This window comes from Plectrocnemia conspersa, unplaced genomic scaffold (assembly GCF_051122295.1).
Source record: "Plectrocnemia conspersa isolate PC_06_02 unplaced genomic scaffold, ASM5112229v1 ptg000010l, whole genome shotgun sequence".
Lineage (NCBI taxonomy): Eukaryota > Metazoa > Arthropoda > Insecta > Trichoptera > Polycentropodidae > Plectrocnemia > Plectrocnemia conspersa.
Window position 1 is genome coordinate 6,731,464 of NW_028277174.1, and position 23,513 is coordinate 6,754,976.

At 28.4% G+C, this 23,513-nt stretch overlaps 1 protein-coding gene across 2 annotated transcripts in view; it reads left to right on the top strand.

Annotated features, from left to right (window-relative positions):
* Positions 1–10,899: 10,899 nt before the first annotated feature.
* Positions 10,900–23,513, top strand: part of zfh2 (Zn finger homeodomain 2) — an 84,163-nt gene continuing 71,549 nt past the window's right edge. For both annotated transcript variants that reach the window (XM_088195016.1, XM_088195017.1), the window contains exon 1: positions 10,900–11,243. The gene's annotated coding sequence lies outside the window, so the exon portion shown is untranslated. The remainder of the gene's footprint in view (positions 11,244–23,513) is intronic.

The window sequence follows — 23,513 nt, forward strand, 5'->3', positions numbered from 1 at the left end:
AACAAAAAATTAATTAACATCCTCAAACCTAAACTTTTTTTTCTTAAAAATTTTTTTTTGTCAAGTAATTAATGGGTCATGAAAATTTTTAGTTTTTTTTTTCTTAAAATTTATTTTATTTAGTATATTAAAAGGGCATACATTATTACGGTGTATTTTTAAATAATATAGTTATTTAAAAATATTATATTACTTAAAAATACCCTATTAAATTTCAAAATACAAAAAAAATATTTTATGCCCTTTTATTGTACTAAATAAAAAAAAATTCAACGAAAATAAAAAATTGACATGCCCTTTTAATGTACTTAATAAAATAATTAAACAAAAATATTTTTCTACGAAAAATAAACAGATGTGTAACAGTCCCTGTGAAAATAAATCGAAAATTGCTTCAAAAAGAAGCAATAAAGTTACTGCTATACATTGCACTGGGTCTGAGGAGGTTAAGGAAAAAATTTAAAAACGTAAAACATGGGGTACTAGCGTACCCCACTTCGTTTAAAAAAGTTTTAAAAACAGTTACATATATACATTGTTAATAATGTTCATCGATCTATATTTAATTATTTGAAATAATTTTATCTTTATTTTTACTTATATTTCCAAAACATTTTGCCTATTATTAACTGCAATATCATAAAGAAAAATTAGCAAGGCCATTTTAAATGCATACAATTTTTACAATTTCCGTAAATTGTTGTCTTAATTTGTAGCAATTCTTATAAATAACATATTTGAAGTAGTAATAATTATTTATATATATTTTAAATTACACGTCACGCAAAGAGTAGTGGAAATTGCAGTGGTGAAAAAAACAAAGAGTTTCGCTTTTTGCAACAGCTTTTAAATTTTCAAAATAAACTGATAGTTATAATAATAATCCTAACGCGAATGAACCGATTTTATAATATATTATATTATTATTAATTGTATACGTCCTTTAATTTTTAAAAGGTTTTTATATTGTTCCTTAATTTATCATACCTTAATTAACGGTAATGTATAATAAGTTGAGTGTTATTCTACTGAGATAACTCTCAAACGAAATATATGTAGCGAATTTTCATTAAATATCAATATCTAAATTCTAGGACAAATTTGAATCGACAATTGGTAACTAGTTTATTGTTGATGAATTCTAATAAGTATAATAAACCTATCATGTTAAAATTCATTATAAATACGATTCGCCCATTATCCACCAATGTCACACCATCAATTGCGTCACTCGTATTATACTTATGTAATAAATATACACGCAAGAGTGCGTATATATGTATATACATATATATATGCACATAGATATACATAATATAAAATATATCGCCATTGCATTATTTGTTTAGTGAGTGAAAAACGAGCGCGTAGGTGTCGCCAGCGTGCGACGAGAACACCGAAAAGAAATCAAATCACGCGAGAAATTTATTATAATTGAGTTAGATTATAAATATATACACGAATTTATTTGTGTTCACGATTATTTATTTACTTATTTCATGAATAAGCGCTCCCCACGCCCGGCTGAGAAATTTTAATTATGCCATCCCACGTAAAAAAAAAATTTTCTCATCATTTTGGGAAAAACTGTTCCGATCGGACGTCTTCATTATCGGCGGTGAACGTTTCCTGTTTGGGACGATTTTCGAGAACATTGCCGTCGTTGAGGCGTTTTGATAATCTTCTTATCTAAAACCGGTCGTCGTTAACTTTCGATGGCAATTTATTGTTTGAACCTTTGACGCGACATCGCGTACCATGACCGTACAATGTGTGGTTAAATATATATTTATAAGCACAATGGTATTACAGATTTGATTGTGTTATTCAAATGTATGTGTATATATTATAATGCGTATAAATAATCGACCAAAGTTAGACCACCCATTTGTAATGGCTTCTTTTTGAATAAATCGCTAATAAATTTCGATGAGTATCAAACGAGATTCCAATAAAATGATAAAATGTTAAATTATTCCGAAAAATGTTATGTCAATGTTTTTTTTTATGTGTGTATTAAATGTTGAATCATGAGCTGTTAAAAAGTAATTACTCTCTAAATGTAAAATTTGTTTATATTCGTGTTATAAAAAGTGTGTATTTAAAACGTAAATTTCAAACAATATATAAGAAAAATAAAATTAATTTAAGGGCTACATTTTAATTGGTCTTTTATAAAATTGTATACCTGTGTGAAAACATATTTTAATTAAAGAAAGTTTACTTTATTTTTAATTTTCTTGAATAAAATATACTAATGTATTGGCAAATAAATACAAAATGTCAATATATTTCTAAAATCACAAAAAAATATTTATTTTTAGCACTAGCTTAATAAAAATTGTAAGAGAAAAAAAATCATCTAATTCTGTTCCAAATATAACATGTTTTAAAACCAAAGCCTAATATTTTTAATTACATTAAAATTAAAGATTAGTGAGGGAAAATGAATTTTAAATATTTCTACGTTCATTGAAAAATATTTTTAATAAAGAGAAAATACCTATAAATTTTAATGTTTTTATTGAAATATTACAGATATTTAATTATAGGCAACAAATCAAATATTCATTTTTGATAACAAAAATTTTATATATATTATCTTAATTAATAACTAGTTATTGTCAGTAGCTTTAAACAAACGGTCAAGTTCTAATTGTAACCAAAACTGATTTAATGTATCATTACATCAATAGTATGGAGTTTTTACTGGTTTTACGAGGCCATTTTTCTACATATTTATTTATTTTTATAATAATTTTGACCATCATAAATTAACAGGTTTCCCTAATGTGTCATAATGAACATTATATAAACATTAAATATTTAAAAAAATAATAAACTAACGTGGTGTTAACTTAACAACATTCAGTGAAAATGTAACTATTAGTCAAATTTAAAAATATAGCATTTAACATTAAAAACTAACTTTTTGAGCATTTAATTTAATTACCTAATTAATGACCCTATAAATACATACCTTAATTAAACATAAATTTATTTAATATTTTTTTTATTATTTTTAATACATATTCTCTTACCAAATATGTACGATATGGCTCTATTTTATTTAATCGTAAAAATCCGTGAGATTAGGAAAATCTAGGTTAACTTATTAATATGTGATGATCTATTGGAATTATTATTATGTAATAAAGAATTTTAACTATGCAAAGTGACATTCATTGATTATAAATTAAAATACATATAATAATTTATAATTATTTATATAGATATCTTTACTGAAAATCATGTGATTAATTCTTTCTTGTAGGTTTTTAATATGTCTGATTGACAATGCGTAACGCATTGGGCTTACGCCTTACATGTTATAACAAAATATTAAAAATAATATAGACACGATAGAAATTTTAAAACATTAAGGTTCATATGGGATTCAAACTCAGGTTTTTTAAGTCAATACTTAGCGACTTATACCAACTTAATTTTATTATTGTCAAAAAACTGTGTGATTTATTTGTATTCATTAAAATAAAGTAATAATAAATCTTTTAACTTATCTAGTTATTTTAGGTGTCTTTTTATTTTTACTGACAAAAAACTAAATATATAATATTATAGAATAGTCGCTTTTTATGACTACTTGTGGTAAAAGCATATGTATTAGGAGTATAATTTAATGAACAAATATTTATATAATTTTTTGTTTATTTTCATATTTTATATGTACAGAACTATGTAGTTATTTATTATTATTTATACGCAATATGGCGTCCAATATTTTCCAGCTAGGAAGTTAGGTATTAGTCACCGACTTATATACGATTAGTATATCGTGCTTTTATATTTATTAAGAAACGCACTGAAAATTAATTTATACTACATAATAAATATAAAAAAGTATTCTGATTTACAATATTGAAATTATGTTTATTTAACATTTAAAGACATGGCATAATAATCTGTATGATCAATAATTTTATTTAATTGAAATAATATTTGAGAATTACTGACTGGATTTTATTTTAATTTACTCTACTACATTATATTTACCACGAATTAAAAAAATGTTAAACAGGTTATAATACTTTAATTTATTACAATTTTTTTTAATATATAAGTTGTATTTGTAAAATATAAATGCTAGGTGCATTTTGTTGTGAAGTATTATTTTAATCTTTAATTTTATTTTCTAAGCAATAAATATTAAATGTACATTTAAAATACCTTTAAAAATCATATTTCAGAAACGGGTTTATGGGACGCCAGAAAACCGTACGAGAGTTTTTGCTACATTATACAATAGTTGCGATTGGGGTTTCAAATAATATTTTATTACGTCTGTTTTTCACTCAAAAATGAATAATACATATTATCTCAAATAAAGTCGTCAAATTTTTGAAGCATGTACATATTTTCTAATACCACTACTTACATTACATATAAAAAATATTCGCGATCTATTGTTCGTATATACGTAACGTTTCGGTCGATTCATTGATTGATTAGGAAAAGTAAAATCTCAGTCGACCAGATGCTAGTTTGCGATCTGCCAGTTGATCACGATCGACTGTTTGGTTACCGCTGTATTAAGGACTGTATATGCCAGAGATTTTGCTTGAACAAAAAATATATTTTTGCACATAAGATTTTTATGATAATCTTTGCTGGTTTTTGTTTTCATTTCATACGATTTGCTTCAAAATCGTAGAAATCCTTTGGACCTAAGATTAGGAAAGCGACCACAAATCGCCTCCTCGTTAAGGCGACATTCGTCCAGGGGCGGTCCATGGCAACCCGCCGTCATAAATCGCAGCCCGCGTCTTCAATCAGACGTCTCGGAGACGAACCGGGGCTCTCTTGAGTTGCATTTGCATTATGCACCGGTCCGCGCCGCTACCGCTTATGCTAATTCGCTCTTCGAAATAGAAACAACATAAATTATTCACAATTCGATGCGGACGGCCGGCCGGCCCGGACACTCGACGATCGATTGATTTAAACTAACTTTGGTCAACATGGCCACTCATGGGGGGATAAGGCAGGGCCGGCGCGGCGCTTTACATATTCATGCGCGGTCCCGTCTCTTCGCGGCAGCATCCGTTTTTTTGGTTTGACTTTTTTTATTTTTTGTGTAAAAGCGTGTTTATAAATAAAATTCGGGCGCTCGACGACTTTTTTTAGATTTTGGACTAAAATATATATTTATTTATAACCGAACGTTTGTTTTTATTAACTCAAACAATGCGATTGATGATTTATTAAACGATTGAGAAAGGATAACCTATCACATCTTCGCGCGAATGTGATATGTAGTAGGTATACATTTATAAACTATACTACATATAAAAAATATCTATTTGAGTGAGGTATGAATACTTATACACCGATATATAGATATGTAAGTGTAAATCGCGATGAATCCCGAGAATTGCGTCAATTCTGGGAAAAGTGTATTTTTTTCGTCTTCCCAACAAGTGCATAGTGGCGAGCCTCCAACTCAACACGTGCGTGCGACCCTTTTCTTGGTTCTATTCATAGAAAGCTATATCAAGGACATTTAAAAATTAGAGGCTTGTAAATAAAACACTTTTATAACATCTTAACAAAATTATTTTGACGTAATTTTGCCTTTACTTTTAATAAATACTTGTATTCTGCCTGGCATCAATAAATAGAGTTTTTCAATTATTTTAAGATCGATCTTTTCTTTCTACCCCTCTATGGTATGTTTTTTTAGCTCTGATCAATTTTTTCTTAATTGTTGTTTTATGATTGCTAATAAATTTTCAATTGGGGTCAGGTCGGGGCTGTTTCCTGGCTATGTTTAAGATGTGATTAACTCTTTGAATTATGTAATCTATCTATGACCCATCTTGACCTCATGAAAGTTCTAAATCTAACTGTGTATAGTCTTGCTTTCGTTAATACGGTTTGGGTTTAGTTTTAATTTATTTTAAATATTGTAGTATTTTTTTAAACGATGTGACGTCACATTTTTTTTGAATCGTTGAGCATTTGCAATCACGCGTATCAGATCATTCGTTTGTGATCAAATGCAGTTTTATTGTTAATGAGCAATAAAATTCTAAATTAATTTTTTGATACATTTAGGGTTAAACTACAATATTATTTTATAGTCACTTTGTACGTGTGTATGTATGTAAAAATACTACTTTTTATATTTTTTATAGTAAAAAAGCAAAAATCGCAATAATGGAATATTATGGAAAAAATGAAAATGATAAATATAAAACACATTGAAAGCATACATGTTACTTTTAGTTTATTTAAGTGCAATAAACAAAATATTTGTAGTGAAGTGTACCAAAAATTCATTTCGTGAATATGGACATACTAATTTTCAGATACAACAGACCAGAATTTTTATTTTTAAATTTAAAAACTTTTCTTAAATCAGGTATTAAGTGTTAGTCTATTGCCGATTCTCACTAGCTTTATCAATATATAATTTTTTTTATTAATATTATGGTAAAATTTTTAATTAGAGTAGCTGATTAGTTTTGAAAAAAAGCGCAAAAGGTTAATAGTATAAAAGTATAAATATTCAAAATTACAATTATACAATACAGAGTTTTTAATACTTTAGAACCATTTGGAATGCTTTTAAAAGCTTATTTTAACCCCAGAAAACTTTAATTTGAAATTAATTTACGTGAAATTAAATCAATATTTGTATAAATTAAAATCATTGTATTATTGTATTTTTAATTAGTTTTTAATTATTAAGACTTCAATAAAACGCTAAATATTTACAATAGTAAATACATAATACTTGAGCTATGTTAGACTCTCTTTGAATTAGTCGAGTATTGTTAGCACAATTTTAATTCATATAAAATATTTCTTTAGCATATTATTGCTAATTATTTATTAGTGGTTATGTACTTATTTTATGTTTTTTTAGACTTCCTCTTGTAAACAAAAAAATGGTTATAAACGAACAATTTATACCTGACTTTATTGTTGTATGGATTTTCCTGTATTCCTAATTTTGTAATAAAAGTTTATAAAAAAAAGTGATCGTTTGTGATCGAATGTAATATTTTTTTGAGTATAGTTTCAATATTAACTAAATTTTTTTGCTCAATATTAAAACCGTTTATGATGAATTTTAAATTATTAGTAAATTTATATACGACATAGATACGATAACAACCTGTATAAAATGCAACATTATTATTATTTTGCGTTGATTGGGAGGATTTAAAATTGTTTGTTTTTATTATATACAAAAATACAGCGGTAGTGAACATGTATGTATTTATAAAAATAATTTGAATACTTTCGGATAATTTATAATATTTTAAAATTATTACTTTACTTGAAAATATGTTTTATAAAAAAAAAATATAAAAGTTAATGTACCTATGAGTATTAAAATCATGTCCCTAATGTTTTTTTATAAATACCTGTACGTATAGGCCGTTATTCGTCGACGTATAAAAAACGCGACTCAAACACAACATGACAATATAAACATAAAAAATGCAATAATCGTACTGTGACCTTAGAGATGCTAAATTTGTCAAACAAAACATCATACGTCTGTGTGCTAGATGCGCGCGTATTTACGAATAAAAAATATATATTACGACAACGAAAAGCAGGAGGTGGAAAAAAAACACATTTCTCTCGTTCGTCGTTCTCTGAATGAAAGCGTTTTTTCTCTCTCGACGGTGACGTCACTACGGGATCCCGGTAGTTCGGAAAAAATCACCGCGAGGCGCTGCTGTTGGCTTTTTAGGGCCGGGAGCTTTAAAAATTCCAAATATTTTTTGGAGCTCAGGCAGGATCCGCCGGCCAGACGCTCTGCCGCCTCAGACGACCCCCGCCTCTCGGCCGCCAGGGGTTGTCAACTCGCACACCTGACGCGCTCCCACATTTTTTTTGAACGTCGTCTCGGCAATCCAATATTTACAAAAATAATACAAATAAATAATCAGATAAATCTAAAAAAATAACCAAGATTTATTTTACTAAATTGTGAAAAAGTAAGGTATTTAGACGTAGTCTTTTATATAATTTAAAGCACCTATTTCGTTACGAAATGCGTCATTTAAATTATATAAAAGTCAAATATATAAGAGATAATCTTCAATTTCAATTTCAATGAATCGGAAAGCTCTGTAGTTAATACTTGAATATAATTATTTTATATTATTTATATTGATGAAACTGATTTAGATAGTTAATAAAGTTAAAAAAATACATATATACTAATTATCTTAAATACAATATTTAATTAACATTAACCGTATGTATCAACGAATTTTATAATGTACTTAAAAAAGTGGTTCTAGATAGATTTTTTAATTTAAATCAAAATTATTTACTTAATAATATTACTTTGTAGAATTATGTATTGACCTTTACAATATATGTTGTAATACTAAAAAGTATAACGTTTTATTTAGTATTTAGAGATCTGATATTTTCCTAGCAAATGTATAAGGACCTTAATATATTGAATTAATAATTAATATATTGAATTAATAATTGTTAGGAATAATTTATTTTAATATAATTGAATCTAAAAATTATTTTTTATTGAAAAGTGCCATTTGAGTAGAGTTAGTCAATGTCATTATTTTAGAAATTATTCTATATTGAATTTAGTTTTTTATAACATGTAGGAGATAAATTAAATATTTTTCACTTTAAAGTTAAGTAAAGTTTAATAATTGATTTTCTTATGGTGATTTTTAGCATAAAAAGTTGAAAAGCTCTTTAATGAATATTTAATTTTTTAAAGATCTGAGATTCTTATATTTGTATATTAAAATAACAGAAGAAGTTACATTTAAGGGTATCGTTATATATTATTTAATCCATAAACTTTCTTTTGTGACAAGTCCGCGAGCAAAATGTAAGACTTTATTTATATTTTTTAAGTGGTGCTTTCAGTATAATTTCATTACTATTTAAACTATTTTGGAGATGAAATGTTTTCCAAGTGTATATAAAATAAGGTGGCATTATTAGATAAAAGTATACTACTGATATTTTTTATTTACTATTGTTTTCAGTGACTTTTATTAAATTTTCTCGAAAAACTTTTTTATGATTATATGCATCAAAATTGTCAGAAAAGTTACACTTTAGGTTATAGTTATAAATCAGTTCATTCACGTACATCCGCAAACAAAATGAAGAGGTTTATCTTATATTTTGTAGCTTACAACGACAATATAATTGTTATGAATCTTGATATTATATGTATCCCAATGTGACAATAACAAAGTGACAACATTAAAAAAATTACCAATCGATATTTTCTAATATTGTTTTTAGGAACTTTCATTCCATTTTTTTTAAATATGTTTTTATGATCATTTGTTGTTATGGAAATGTGAAATTATAAATTCATGCACATTTTTTTATGATAGATCTGCGAACAAAATGGTAGAGTTTATTTTATATATATATTAGCAGCGTTCCTTAAATCGACAATATAATACCCGTGAATCTTGATTATTACTACTTGATATTTTAATAGCATATTGTTTATCACAATTTCGGGGATAAAGTGGCATTTTTAGTTGAAATTACTATTTTCCATTACTTTAAGTCAAATTTTCTTAAAATATTTTTTTATGATTGCTGAAATTTTCTCAGTATATGGTGGGAAATTCCGCAGATAAATAAAAAATATTTTATAAATTGTAGCGGTGTTTCATTCATTGACAAAAAATTGCTAGGAAGCTTTATTATGATTGAATGGTATTTTTGGAATGTGATATTTATAAAGCATATGTAAAACAATGTTGTGATCAAAATTAGCCAATCGTTATTTTCACTGACTATTAGCATATTTTATGAATATTTGCTATTTTAGAGATGTTAGATTGTATAACTATTAGAACTGTAGGTATTCGTTATATTTCAGTTCACTCACATATTACAGTCCTGCGTTTTATATTTTTTTTAAATATTTCTCTTGACAATACATTAGATAATTTATAGATGTAATATTTTATGCCATATACATTTTCATATTAAATCGGTGAAAGCAAAGTGGTAATTTATAAGTATAGTATATAACATTTTTTAAATTTTAGGCATTTTTTTAGCAGTCAGTTTATAAAAACAGATACACTCAAAATTCACTGATCACTGAAAACAGGACTAAATTGGAACAAATAAAAATATATTATTTTAAGAAATATTAAAAAAAAAGCATATAGAGCAATGCAATGATAATAATAAATAAAATTAATAAAGTCATAACAATAGTAAAAGGGGCGATAGTATAATAATCTCGAAAATTATATTTTAATTTATTTATGTTTATTTGCTATTTTATAGTCATTGTTATTCATTTATTTATATTGATTTAGTATAAAAAATAGTTTTGTAGTTTAGTTAAGCTTTATTTTTAGTACACAAATACACCGTATAATCTACGGTGTAGGTGACAGGTTTTTTTATAGCAATTGTCCCTTTCCTACTAAGATACATAATGCATACGCTAATATCTTAATAAAAATAAATTTACTTATTAGTCGACCCATAAAGAGGTGGGACGATCTCATAGAAGTCGAGAATACGCATCATAGGTGTCGTTCCCCGTCTCTCTCGCATCGGATGTCGTTGCGCGCATCTGGCGTAGGTGTCCTTCTGCACCCCCTCCCGCCACCCCCATCCCCCTCCGCCCGCCTACCACCGCCGCCGCTCATTACAATACGACATTTTTACTCGGGAGCGCTTTTTTCACGCGCGCGTCCCCCCACTTATTATTTATACAAAACGACGTACGAGATGATTTTTTTGTCTCACTCTCCCACTCTCCGGCACCGGCGCTAATAACCGACGCCCCCGCGCCCTGCTCCTCCGTCTCGCTCGCACCACGCGCCCCGCCTCGTTTGTGGTGGGGGCGCCCCCCACTCGCCAACCCCCTCCGACCCCCTAGCCCGCAGTTCCGGGCCGGCCGGCGAGCCGCCAGCACGTGTCTCGCGTACCTTGCGCAATATTTACCACGTAACTCGAGCGAGAGCGCGCGCAAACCGAGTGAAGTGCATCGTACGTAAATATCAACGTTTTCGACTTACGCGAAGGGACACCGCCGCAACCCGGACGAACGATAATATTAATATTTTTGTGTACAACATCATGACACGGTGTGAACGAAAGTGATTTTGTTGTTTGTTACTTTTATTTTATTATTATTTTCTTGATCCTGTGAGTGTGCTCGGGAAATATTGTACCGACGCGGAATGACACGTTTCGCTCGGCCATCACGTCGCAGTCAATGCTAACAGGTTAGCATAAGTTACAAAATTATTTTAATCCAAATATTCTAAGTCCGACCCGAAAAAAGTGCATCGTTTAACGGACAATACGAAAAAAGAGTGGGGGTAGATATTTGTTGCTATTGCTATGAGCACGTGTGAGTGTGTGTGTATTTATAAATACAAATAGATATATATAAACATCGAAAAATGATTCCAACAAGAAAAATAAATTCAATCAGATTTGTGAAAACTTAAAAATAATATCATGTTCATTATCAAAAATCATAAAGATGTGATTCTAGAACCGGATTAGTTTGATTCGAAGTAAAAATGTGAGATAAATTGATAACCGTTAACTAACAAGCAAATCGATTGTTTTGAGAAAAAAATCATTCCAGTAAGATTTATTGTTGAAATCAAAATATCTCTTACTTTCAAAATGCGGTAAGAACGCAGTAAAAATATATGTATATTTAAACCAACACTTAGGAACGTATCTTCAAATTTTTTTTAAATGTCGATTCAAACAATAGTTATTATTATTTGAATATCTCGAAAAATTCATTTGTTTAGCTCTAGCTTTCATGATACATTTAGTGTAAAATTTGTTCACAATACAAATATTTAGTGTCAAAATTTAAAATCTGTTCTAAATACTTTACGAACAATTATTGTGATAAAAATACGTTTTAAAGTCGAGTTAATTGAACTTACATTTTATAGCTAAAAATGCGTTTCAAACGTAAATTATTTTTTATTTTTTCTTATGGATATTATATTTTCATGTATTATGTTTTTTTGTGCTTTAACGATAGCAAAAACACTATATGTTTTTAAAATATTAATAATTTTGTTTGATTTGATAATTTTCCATTTCCTATGGAAAAATCTATTTTGTCTATCAGACTCTGATTATCATTTTGCTTATGTAATAGGATGTGCAATTGTGAACATTAAAATTTTAATTATAATCAGTAAAAAATCATATGAGGAAAAATATGAAAATAATACATGTTTTGCTAAATGATAAATAAAAAATAATGCATTATTAAAATAAAATAAAAAACGTTTTTGCGAATCAGAATCGTATTGAGTCAGACTTGTAAATTTCCATAAATGTCCTAGTCTGAGTTGAGCTACCAAAAGTTTATTCTCCAACAACACACATACGTAAATGTCATCCTCTCGCATGCGAACGTTTGTATTATTTATGTGACAAGCGGTAGGGACCGGTGGTCATCGCGTTACCTCCCAGTTTACCTTAATGCAGCACTTAACACCTTTGAGCGCCTACGAAGGTCTCTCGGTGTAAAATATCAGATTTTGGTTTTAAAACACCGGAGGTCCGTGGGCTGGCAGCCTTCCCTGGGTCGCGACGGGGAGCCGCTCGTTGGACCTCTGCCATATGAGATTTTTTATGGTCACTTCTGAAATTTTCAATCGTAAATACCTTTTGACACGTGAACGCTGCCGTGGCCGTTCTGGTCGCTGTTTCCTCGTTAAACTTTACGTGTCTATTAATCTGATATCCATGGCATCCAAAACGATATAGATTTTGCAATCAATATGTTATAAGCATTACTAAAATTTTCCTTTAATTATATTAATATATAAACCTATCTGATTTCTGATTTGGGATGTTTGTATAATTAATAATTATTTAGCTAAATGGATTTATTTTTTATTATAAATAATGAATGTTTCAATATAGCACATGAAAATGTATGTGTATTTCGTACTGAAAGTTTAATCTAAATATATTTTTAGATAGAATTCATAATGCCAATGTTTATGATCATTAATTTGTGCAGATAGATTACTCGCTGTAATAAGATACATTATGATATTTTTATATTTATTTCTTATTAATACTTAAATGTTTGCCTGAAGTGTCATAAAATCTTTATTTTATATGCATATATATTGCTGTGCTATGACCGATAATAATAAATTAAACTGTATGCTTATTTTATTTTATACTGAAACTAAAGCATCTGTAAATATAATTTTTGTGGACTATATTTTTTGGTTACAATTATTTTAAAATTAAACAGAATTTATTGTCTGAACAATATTTTATAGCAAAACGAAGTATGATAAACCGTTTATAATTAGTGTTAAATAGAATTACGGCTTAAATACATGTAGTAAATTTCGTTAAAACCGAATTTGTAATTTTCAATCATTTTTTTAATCAAATAATACTATTTTATACATATTATAATGCTACGCCTTTTAATATTTATTTGACTAAAACATTACTAGCAATATATTAAATCATAATACTTTTATGTATTTATTGTATAGTTCAAATTAGTTTTTAATGCGTTTCTAAATAAATTTTACAGCACCATATTCAGTGACGAATGTCTGATACAGTTGGACTCGAATCCTATACATGGACTTTAGTGTTTTTTTAATTTCTATATGTATATTTATATAGATCGAAATTAGTGATTATTATATATTTATAATTCCTATCGATCATAATAAATTAGATTTTTATAAATTTTCCTAATATTGCTGATGAATTTCGTAATAAATAATTAAAATAAAATCGAGCTAGGTCGTTCATGTGGCAATAAAATTGCACTGACTTAAAAAAATTGATTGCAGTCTGATGTAGTTGTTCATTGTGTTTATCCCGTAGTAATACAAGTAGTTTTATAATTAATAAATACATGTCTGAAATATGTATTTTCATCTCAGAATGAAGTTATAGACCTTTGAAACATTTATCTGACAAAACATAGTATAAAAATTGAAGCGAATAAATTAGTTATGTATTTAATATTTAAAATATGTTGTCTCACTACTTAGTAGTCGTTGATTGTGTTTACTTAGTTGCCATTTCAATTCTATATTTAAATGTTATTAGGTACTCAAATAATATACGCGTGTTATGCATATGAAAGGCAAGTTTCCAGAAAATCTATTTATAAAATATAGTAGGATAGACAAACATCTAAGCTGCTTTCGAAATCGATATCTCAAAAAATATAAACACTTCGTCGAAACAATAACCGAGACAAGTTTTATGTCCCTAGTGGACCTTTAACCTCCGCGGCCAGTTTTTAGGACCCAGACAGGCTGTTGACCGCTATTAAGCGCTAACATTTTTTACACTCACGTATGCGATTTTTATATATCTGTGACGCCCTAAAAGTGCTCTAAAATTTTTGGCAATTTTCCTCAAAAAAAAATCTTTCGACGTGATTCATCGGCGTCATCATCACAAATCAATTTCACTCTTCAGCATCCATCGGCAGCCGGTTACCAATATCGAATGTCCATAACTCTGCTCGGTGGGCGAGTGGTTAAAGCCTCCGAAGTTCCTCCCCGCCGCCCCGCGACCCTCGCCGTGGTCCCCTCTCCGTTTCAAAGGCGTACAACAAGGATCCCAACAAGGTTTAGTGCCAGATTTTATTAACACATAAACTACACCCCACTGATAGTGTTCGGATAACCGGATTGCCTTTTTATATTTGTTATTGAACTTGCAGACGCGCGAGTGTAACTCGAAAAATATTATGGCAATTATTAAAACGCGCTCACACTTTCGGATCATCCTGTACGTGTAAACATTCGTTCTGGTGTATAGAGATATGTATGATACGTACGTATGCACGGATGTACCGGCAATTTCTAATATCGTAATACGACTTTTGTTTTATAACATCTAAACCTGTTTATAAATGTAGCAACGTATCACTGTTTTTTATGTGGGTACAACAAACAAATCTGTTACTTCATACAAATCAATTAAGTACTAAAGATCTGAAGGCACGTGTCTAACTGATGTTTTGTCTTTTAAATTTAAAAAAAAAAATTAATATAAAGCAAATATAATAAATTTTATAATTAAATTATTAAATTACGTAGTATATAAACATATATAGCTAGGTTTCATTTAAAATATATTTATTTTAATACAAAATCAAATCGATTTATGAAAATAATATTTTTTCTTTCATATCGAAATCACGAAAATATTTTTTACAAAGCATAAAAATTACGTTTTCTGATTCAATAAATATGCTTCTTATTAGGAAAAATTAAAAATTACTGAAAACTAAAAAACAAGCTTTTTTGTGATTTATTATAATGGTTCAAATTAATTGAATTTGCTAACTTGGTTTAATAAATATTCTTTATTGTATTTATTTTATAATTAAAATAAAGCTAATAAAAATCGATTAACTAATCTATGAAAAGTTACATTTCTTCTGGTATATGTAAATTATCAAAAGATTAATTTAATTAAGTTTAGAAAATAGGTATGTGTTTTCCTATTATTTATTTACAAGCATTTCTAATCCTCAAATCAATTAAACTAGCAAGTTTAATCGTTTTGAGGATATATTGTTATTTAGAATTATTATAATGATTTTAAAATATAATTTACACACATACTAAATTGAAAAAAATACTACATACAAATTTACATTTATTCTGTTATATTAATATTTATTAAAAAAACAAATAATACTTTTTAATAAGAGAAAAAAAGAGCTATAGAAAATATATGATTTAATAAATTGTATTAAACCAATTAAACTTTTTACTTTAATTTAATAATTGTTACTATTTTAAAATTTTCTCTCATAGAAATAAACTTCATAAAATACAAAATCAAAGAATTTTCATGAAAATTTTAATTTAACCAAAAATTTAGCTTATGTGCGCAATATTTATTATAAACACAATAACGTTTCTTTATTAGAAAAAAATAGAATCATATAAAATATAATTAATTAATTCGTAATAGATTTAAATGCTTTATTTTAATTAATACATATCCTTTTATTTAATTTTTATTAAGTATCTGTATATATATACTAGTATATACAAAAATATTTCATTTTTAACCCTAAAAGCATTTAATAAACCAAGCATCAAGAAATTATACGTTTTTTTAAATTTTCAATTTTTTACGCTCATTAAGAATTTTTAATTATATTTCAAGTATTATTAACTTGCAGTAAAGCGATTTACTTCTCATCAAAATAGTTATTCTATGTAAAACATACAATAATTTATTTGTCAACATTGTTTTTAATAAAATAGCTTTACGTATTTATTATCTGAATATAATTCTTTATTTATAAAAAAAGTTAGCTTTGTTTTATTAAAACATTTACAACAAATCGTTTTAATGTAAAATAAAAATACACTATATTTTCTTCATATTATTAAATACATATTTTTTAGACACTAGTTAAATTTTTATGTATAATACAATGCTCATATATATTGTAGTATGTATAAACATTAATTTTATTTTGCGTATAGAATTTTTTTGTCAATAGCAGATCGCGTGGATAAGGCAGTCGTTATTTGCCAAAGGAACAATAAAATTTTATCAATTGCAAAAATCGCAGTCAAACTCAAAAGAGTGAGAAATGGACCCTTGTCTCCTTAATCTCGCTGCCATATAAGACGTGGATGCTGGCAGATGTTCGCGATCATCACAATGTCTCCGCATCGAAACGATTCTCGCCAGTCATTATTACCAATATTTTCCCGACTGTTTAGATTTTACATTTAGATAATGAAAGCCGGTGATTAAAGTAAAGAAAAGTTTTATTTGTACGCGTTTAATTCTCGAGCCGTAACAATGTGACAGCTGCAGCGTTTATCTGCGCACAACAATCGCGCCTATTGATAAATTTATTCACGACAAAAAAGAGGCTGTATAAAAATACGAATAATACGTACGTACCATTAAAGTGTATATATTGTATATATATATATATATATATATATATATATACAATCCAAAAGAATTTAGCAATTAACAGGGTCCTTACTTAGCGCCAAATTAATTTGTCTCGTCGGTCGTCGGACAGTTTTCGAACTCAACGTTGCCGCATAAAACGATATCCTTTTAATCACGCTTTTTTTACTCTGAACCTCCATAAAAAGGACAATTCTTAACGAAGCATGTGTCTTCTTGTTAACGGGCCGATTTTTTATTGTAAATTGTTCTCTAAAGATTCAAAAAAAGATCACGTAAACGGTCACGATCATTCGCTAATTGTGCGAAATAAAAGTCTAAAACGAATCTTGCGTCAATGCAAAAGTGAATAGAAAAAATAGTACCGTTAGATGGTAAACCAATTTCAAGGTTCAAGATTCATATTGAACGCAATGATATCAGTGCTCTGTCGTGGGGTCATTTTTTTTAATGGTGTCAAGAAACTTGTATTCAAAATCAGTTAAATTGTGTTGTATTGTTGGATACATATTTCAATGCAGTAAATCTGCAAACATTTTAAAGATATAAAACAATTTCTATTTATTTGACTATATCATATTAAGATCATAATAAACGACATTTATCATGAACTGAGATTCAAATGAAATTTCGTGACTGTTTGATAATTTTTTGTTTTGTGCTTTGTACCAAATTCATAACTACATATTGTTTAACTTTTAGTAGAATAGTGCGATTTATTTATTGCGGATTTAATTTTTTTTAAATAATAATCAAATATGTTTATTATATAACTCCACAGTTTCCTTGAATCTTCAAACACAAGTTAAGTTACTAGCAGATAAAAATCCTTATAATTAATTAAACAATACTCTTAGGTTTAGTTTTTTTTCTACTACGCATTAAAAAAATCCACTCCATCATCTCGTGTAAATCATTTATCATTATTAATTTAGGCATTCGGCGTTGTTGCTGCGTCATCTGGCTGAGATGTAAAAAAAAAAATTCTTTTAATTAATTTATGTTTTCATTTAACTAAACGGCCGCATGGCTTCGTCTAAATTCATAATTCATCATTAACAATGCAATCAAATATGGTAAAATTGAATTAGGAGAGTCGTAAATTGCGCGGCTTAACTAATTAACCGACGATAACCGGATTTTTATTTTAGAATTAAAGGTCTCGTAAGTAATGTTCGGCTCGACTCCGATTCGAATTTAAATTAGTACCCGATTGATAATTCACCTTGTTTCACCGAAACAAATTGGAGACATCCAAAGCCTCCCATAAGTTTTTACATCTTCATGTTCAAGTGTCCCACGTTACCATTAAGTTGGACCCTTTGAAAGATATCTTTTAATCAGTAATTTTACCTCCAAATCCCACTCTCTTCCGTTCGTCTCTTTTTTATTTTACTCAATCCGAGAGCGTCCACTTAACGTGGAATTTTACTGCGAGACCCCGAGGTGTTACTCTCGACATTTTGAGAATCGTTAATTAATTATAAAAACAAAATTTTAATCGCAGTTTAAAAAATAGTTACAGCCACAGCGCGAAGCTCGTAAAAGTTTTTTATGACAAACGTGTGACAGCTGACCGTTTGTTTGTTTTGTTTATACTTTTTGTATTGAATTTATTGTTAATGTCTATAAATTCTTGAGCTTTTGTATCTGAGATTGTACAAAAATAACTGTCAAAGTGATAAAAATACATGGGTTAACCAAAACATTTTTTTAATATTTGCAAATCTTCAATCTAAAGGCATTGTCACATGAAAAGACCATTTCCTCATTCTAGTCAATACACAACAATACAATACGATTACCAGATAATCAGTCAAGAGTTGTCACCTTAGGGTTGCGGGTCGGTTCTTGACTTTGGCACATGCCAGGCACACGACTTTACATATTCATCGCTTGTTGTCTATTTCCAGAAGTCGCTCATAAGATCTATTGACATTCAAATATGCTGCTGCATTTTCCGTTGCATATTTTGACACACGACTCCCTTTTGCCACCTTTCTTCTTGGTACTATTCTAGACAGGTATTATATACGCGCGTGTGTGTATATTTTTATACATTTATTATTCGTGTGCATAGAGGCAAACCCCGAGATGCAAATTTCAATCATCGTCGAGTGTAAATCCAAAATTCAATATGCAGCCGCGGATTTGCATGTCTGAAAAAGGGACCTTTACCATTGTGAACGAATGTATTGTTGAATAGAAATAGATTTATATTTATATATTTATTTGAACTTGAATCATGATATTAATATGTCAATTAAAATTGTTTAATTTATCAATTATTACAGTTTAAAAATGACATATTAATCTGTGTTAAATGACGTTATCGCTTTTAATTTTAGATTACACATATTTAGACACTTATGTACACAAACATTTTTAAATTAGATAATTACTAAGTTACTCAGTTTAGTTATACTGAAGTTATATAATATACAAAAACTGCAAGAAAAATTTTGAGGATGATTTAAAAACAATCAACATGTGTGATTGCTAAAAATTAAGAAATAGCCTCTTTTGAAGTGTTTTAGTGTCAATACAAATTAGAAAACTATAATAAAATAATAATACAATTTGAGATAGAGGCAATGTTTCTGGTTTTTCTACATTTTTAGTTTCTCAATAATATAGATTTTACACTATATTTATTAAGAGTTCTGGAGAGTCATTGCAAATCTTATTTATTCTCAAAACAATAAAATTTATAAATGTATATATTTTATTTAACTTAAAATTGTACATAAATATACAACTTAGGTATAGGTGTAATATATTAAAAAAGAACTTATTTATATATTAATATAAAAAAATATCTAATTTAACATTGAATATGATATGATCTATAATTTTTTATTTTGAGTAGACAGCCTTATTTAAAGTAGGTGTTGGTTTAATTGTATAAAAAAACATTGTTATTATTAGCTTATTTTATAGAATAATTTATTTGCTTTAAAAGACAAATGTCTTTTTCTTCTATATTTTATATACAGTGTCAAAAATATTCTACCTGCTTTCAAATGGCCCGTTTAACATTTATTTTTTATGTTGTATACTATTTTGTAATCAATTAAAAAATGCAAATTTTTGTTACAAATTGTTTGATTGTACTTTAAATAAAATTGAGTACATTGATATTTAAAGAAATCTGTATAAAAAATATGATATATTAGAGCTTTAGATGTTATTAAAATATTATTTTGATTTAGAAATAATTATAGTTTAGGACAACTGAAATCAAGGAGCTCGGAATGTTAATTAAAAGTAATCAGTCGAGCAATTGTCCAATGTATAATAGTCACTAGACGTCTTAATTCAACTACAGGATACGTCGATTAAACGCTACGAAATAAGGAAGTGTCCTCTCGGTCTCCTCTATCACCAACGGTCGTTTTTATTTCGATTCGCCTCTGTGCTAGCTAATTCTCAAAATGTTGGGGGCCCGCACGCTTCGACACTTATCAGCCGGTGCCCGATTCGTATGCAAAGGAGCCTTCCAAAGCTCAAAAGACAAATATTATGTGGAGCTTTCGGTCTGTGGGCCATTGTGCATTTGGGCCCCCAGGCTCAATGGGCACGTCCCGACATAATCGCGGCTATCCCTCCACCAAATTTAGTGGGAAACGCGCTGAATAATTTTACATAATATACGTATGTATATATTTATCGACCATTGTTTATGATCCGTAAGATTCACCGAGGAGGATAATGGAATCGTGCCCTTGCACGCGCCTCCTTTGTAAGCCTCTTTCTCCTCTGCTAGAAGACAAAAGCTCCCGTGAGGAAACCTGAGCCTTTTTTTGAACTTTGTCGAAACGTGTCGTGGGCCCGCGTTTTTGTTGTGAGCTCGTGACACGACACTTGGGGGGTTTTTCACGAAATGCATTTTTCTCCGGCGACAATTGGATGTAATTTGACTTGAATTCAACTCTGAAGTATTACATATATTTTTATAGTGATTGTGTTATTTTTATCGTTTAACTAATCCTACCTAACAATTGACTTATGGACGATGAGGTATTTCGTAATATGCTATTGAATAATTTATCCGTTTGATTTATGAACGAGCGTACTGTAGTAATAAAAATTAATTTAATTAATTTATTTTAGCCATAATGGGCGACACGTTGGAAAAACCGGTCAAACATTGAATGGGACACTAAAATAAAATAAAAATGACGTGTGTGGCCGTGTGTATAATTTTTCGGTCGTGAATTATCCCCTAGTATTGATGACTATTAATTGTTATTTCTATCTTTGGGCCGTTTTAATATGAAAATGTCACATGTTTACGATCTTCTCGGGTTTCTTCGTAACGACCGTAGCGCATCTCGTTGTTTAATTTTTTTTATACCTCAATTCAAAACATTAACCAGTATTTATGAATAGATAAAATACGAATAAATTGTGTGGATAACGCGCGCGTATACATATCTTTTCCACATAAAACTTGTCACTAACATCGTGTCGTTTGACGAGGCTGGTTTTTTGACGATTTCAGTTCGAATCTCACGCACGTTAATTAGGAAAGCCATTCTATTTAATCGATAATTTAGATGGAACATAAAGATACAGCTTATTTACCCAGGCCATTTGGGAAATATCGATAATCGTTCAAGACACTTCTAAGTGACACTTGTTGATAATGATCGTGATATCTGATTTTTTATATTATAACAGTTACATACTATTAAAACACGCAATTTGTTAAGGAAAACGATAAATAGCTAATGATAAAATCAGGTAATATCCCTTTCGTCATTTTTAATTTAATTGTTTTAACGCGAATAATTAATAAACTAAATTCTTTTAAATGTACTAAATATATTTTTTTAATGATTCAAGCTTATCAGTTCTGTTACTATGGATCATATTCACATTCAACATATAGTAATTAGGCAACTTAAAAAAATCATTTGCTCATTTAATTGCCACAAAAACCCTTTTGATCCATATTTGAATGCCATATAAAATTCTGCTTTAATTTTAATTTTCTATTTACAACTGTGTAATAATCATTCTTGAATAAAATAAAATTTATATTATTTTAAGAGTACATGTAATTAAAATAATGTTTTTAAAAAGCGTACTTATTTTTTATTAGAATATTAGAATATGGTTTTAATTTAGTTTATTTAACATTTGAAGACATAAAATATCAACTAAAAAAATCAATTCAATGTACTCTAGATTAAGTATTAATAAACCTTATATATTTCTTAAAATAAGTTTTATTGCTTATACAGTTAAATCCATACATTTAAGATTTGAAGGAAAAAACACATAAACAACATTTATTAATTAATTAGAAAATTCTTAATTAAAAATTTTGATTGCGTCAATTGATTAATGAGAAACTAATATACCTAATTTACCATAAAAATCCATATGCCTTCCCATAAATTATAATCACCTTTTTCACCTTTTAACTCCTTTCTCCTAGAAACTAGGCACTTGGGAAAAGAAATATAAAAATAAAATGTAGGAAATCTTTCACTGGAGGCTTTCTTTAAATAATTAACATAAATTTATAGTACGTGTAATTAAATTGAATTATAGTCTTATCTTTATATTATTAAATTATCTAAGTGTTGGTTAGATGCTAGTACTTTTGTTAATGGTCATAAAATTGCTTATGTTAATTAAATATATTTATTAGTTTTAACATATTTGCACTTCTACGTTTACATTTAGTTATAATATTGTGTTTTAGAAGCTTAATTGCCAGTATTTTTAGGTGAGTTCTTAATTTGTCCAAATATGGTTCCCTCATATTTTTAATTGTTGTTTTACACAGCCAATTAATATATAATTTTTTGGCGCAAACCTTAACAATTTATTCTGATATCTCTCAAGAATATTGATATTAGATATGAACCATGGGATCATGCTGGTTTATATATCATTATTTTGTATTAGTAAGTCAGTACAGCCTGCTAAGTTAAAATCCCAGATGTTTCCGTTTGTTCCAAATATGAGTTTTCCAGCTCAGTCTTCTGTTGAGTTGAATTCCAAGATGCTTGGCAAAGTTGCCGGGTATTGGAAAACAAGTATCTTCATTCGCCGTAAATGTAACATGGATTGATTTAATTTCATTAGCTTTGATTCGCCATTTAGAGAGCCAAGCTTAGATTTTTTAGACATGATCTTGCAGTCTCTTCGATGCTATTTTTGGGTCAGTATCTGACGCCATTATTGTAGTGTCGTCGTCAAATGTAGCAATCTTCGTTGAGTTCGTCTGAAATCGTGTAAAGATAAATCTTAAAAAATAAGAGAATGAGTTTGTTATAAAAATAACAGTATCTCTATTCATCGTTTACTTATTAATGTAATGTAAAGTAGTGGAAGTAGTCTCTTAATTTTATAGATTAGTCCAGAGTGCCACACTTTAGCAAAAGCCTAGGTTATATCTGAGAATATGTATGAGCAATATTTTTTATTTTCAAAGTCTTCATTGATATATTTTGCCCAATTTTGCACTTGCTTTATTGTAGAGTGTTTATTTCTAAAGCCAAAGATTAAGTTCCTCTGTTACTACTTTGATTCTTCTCAATAGT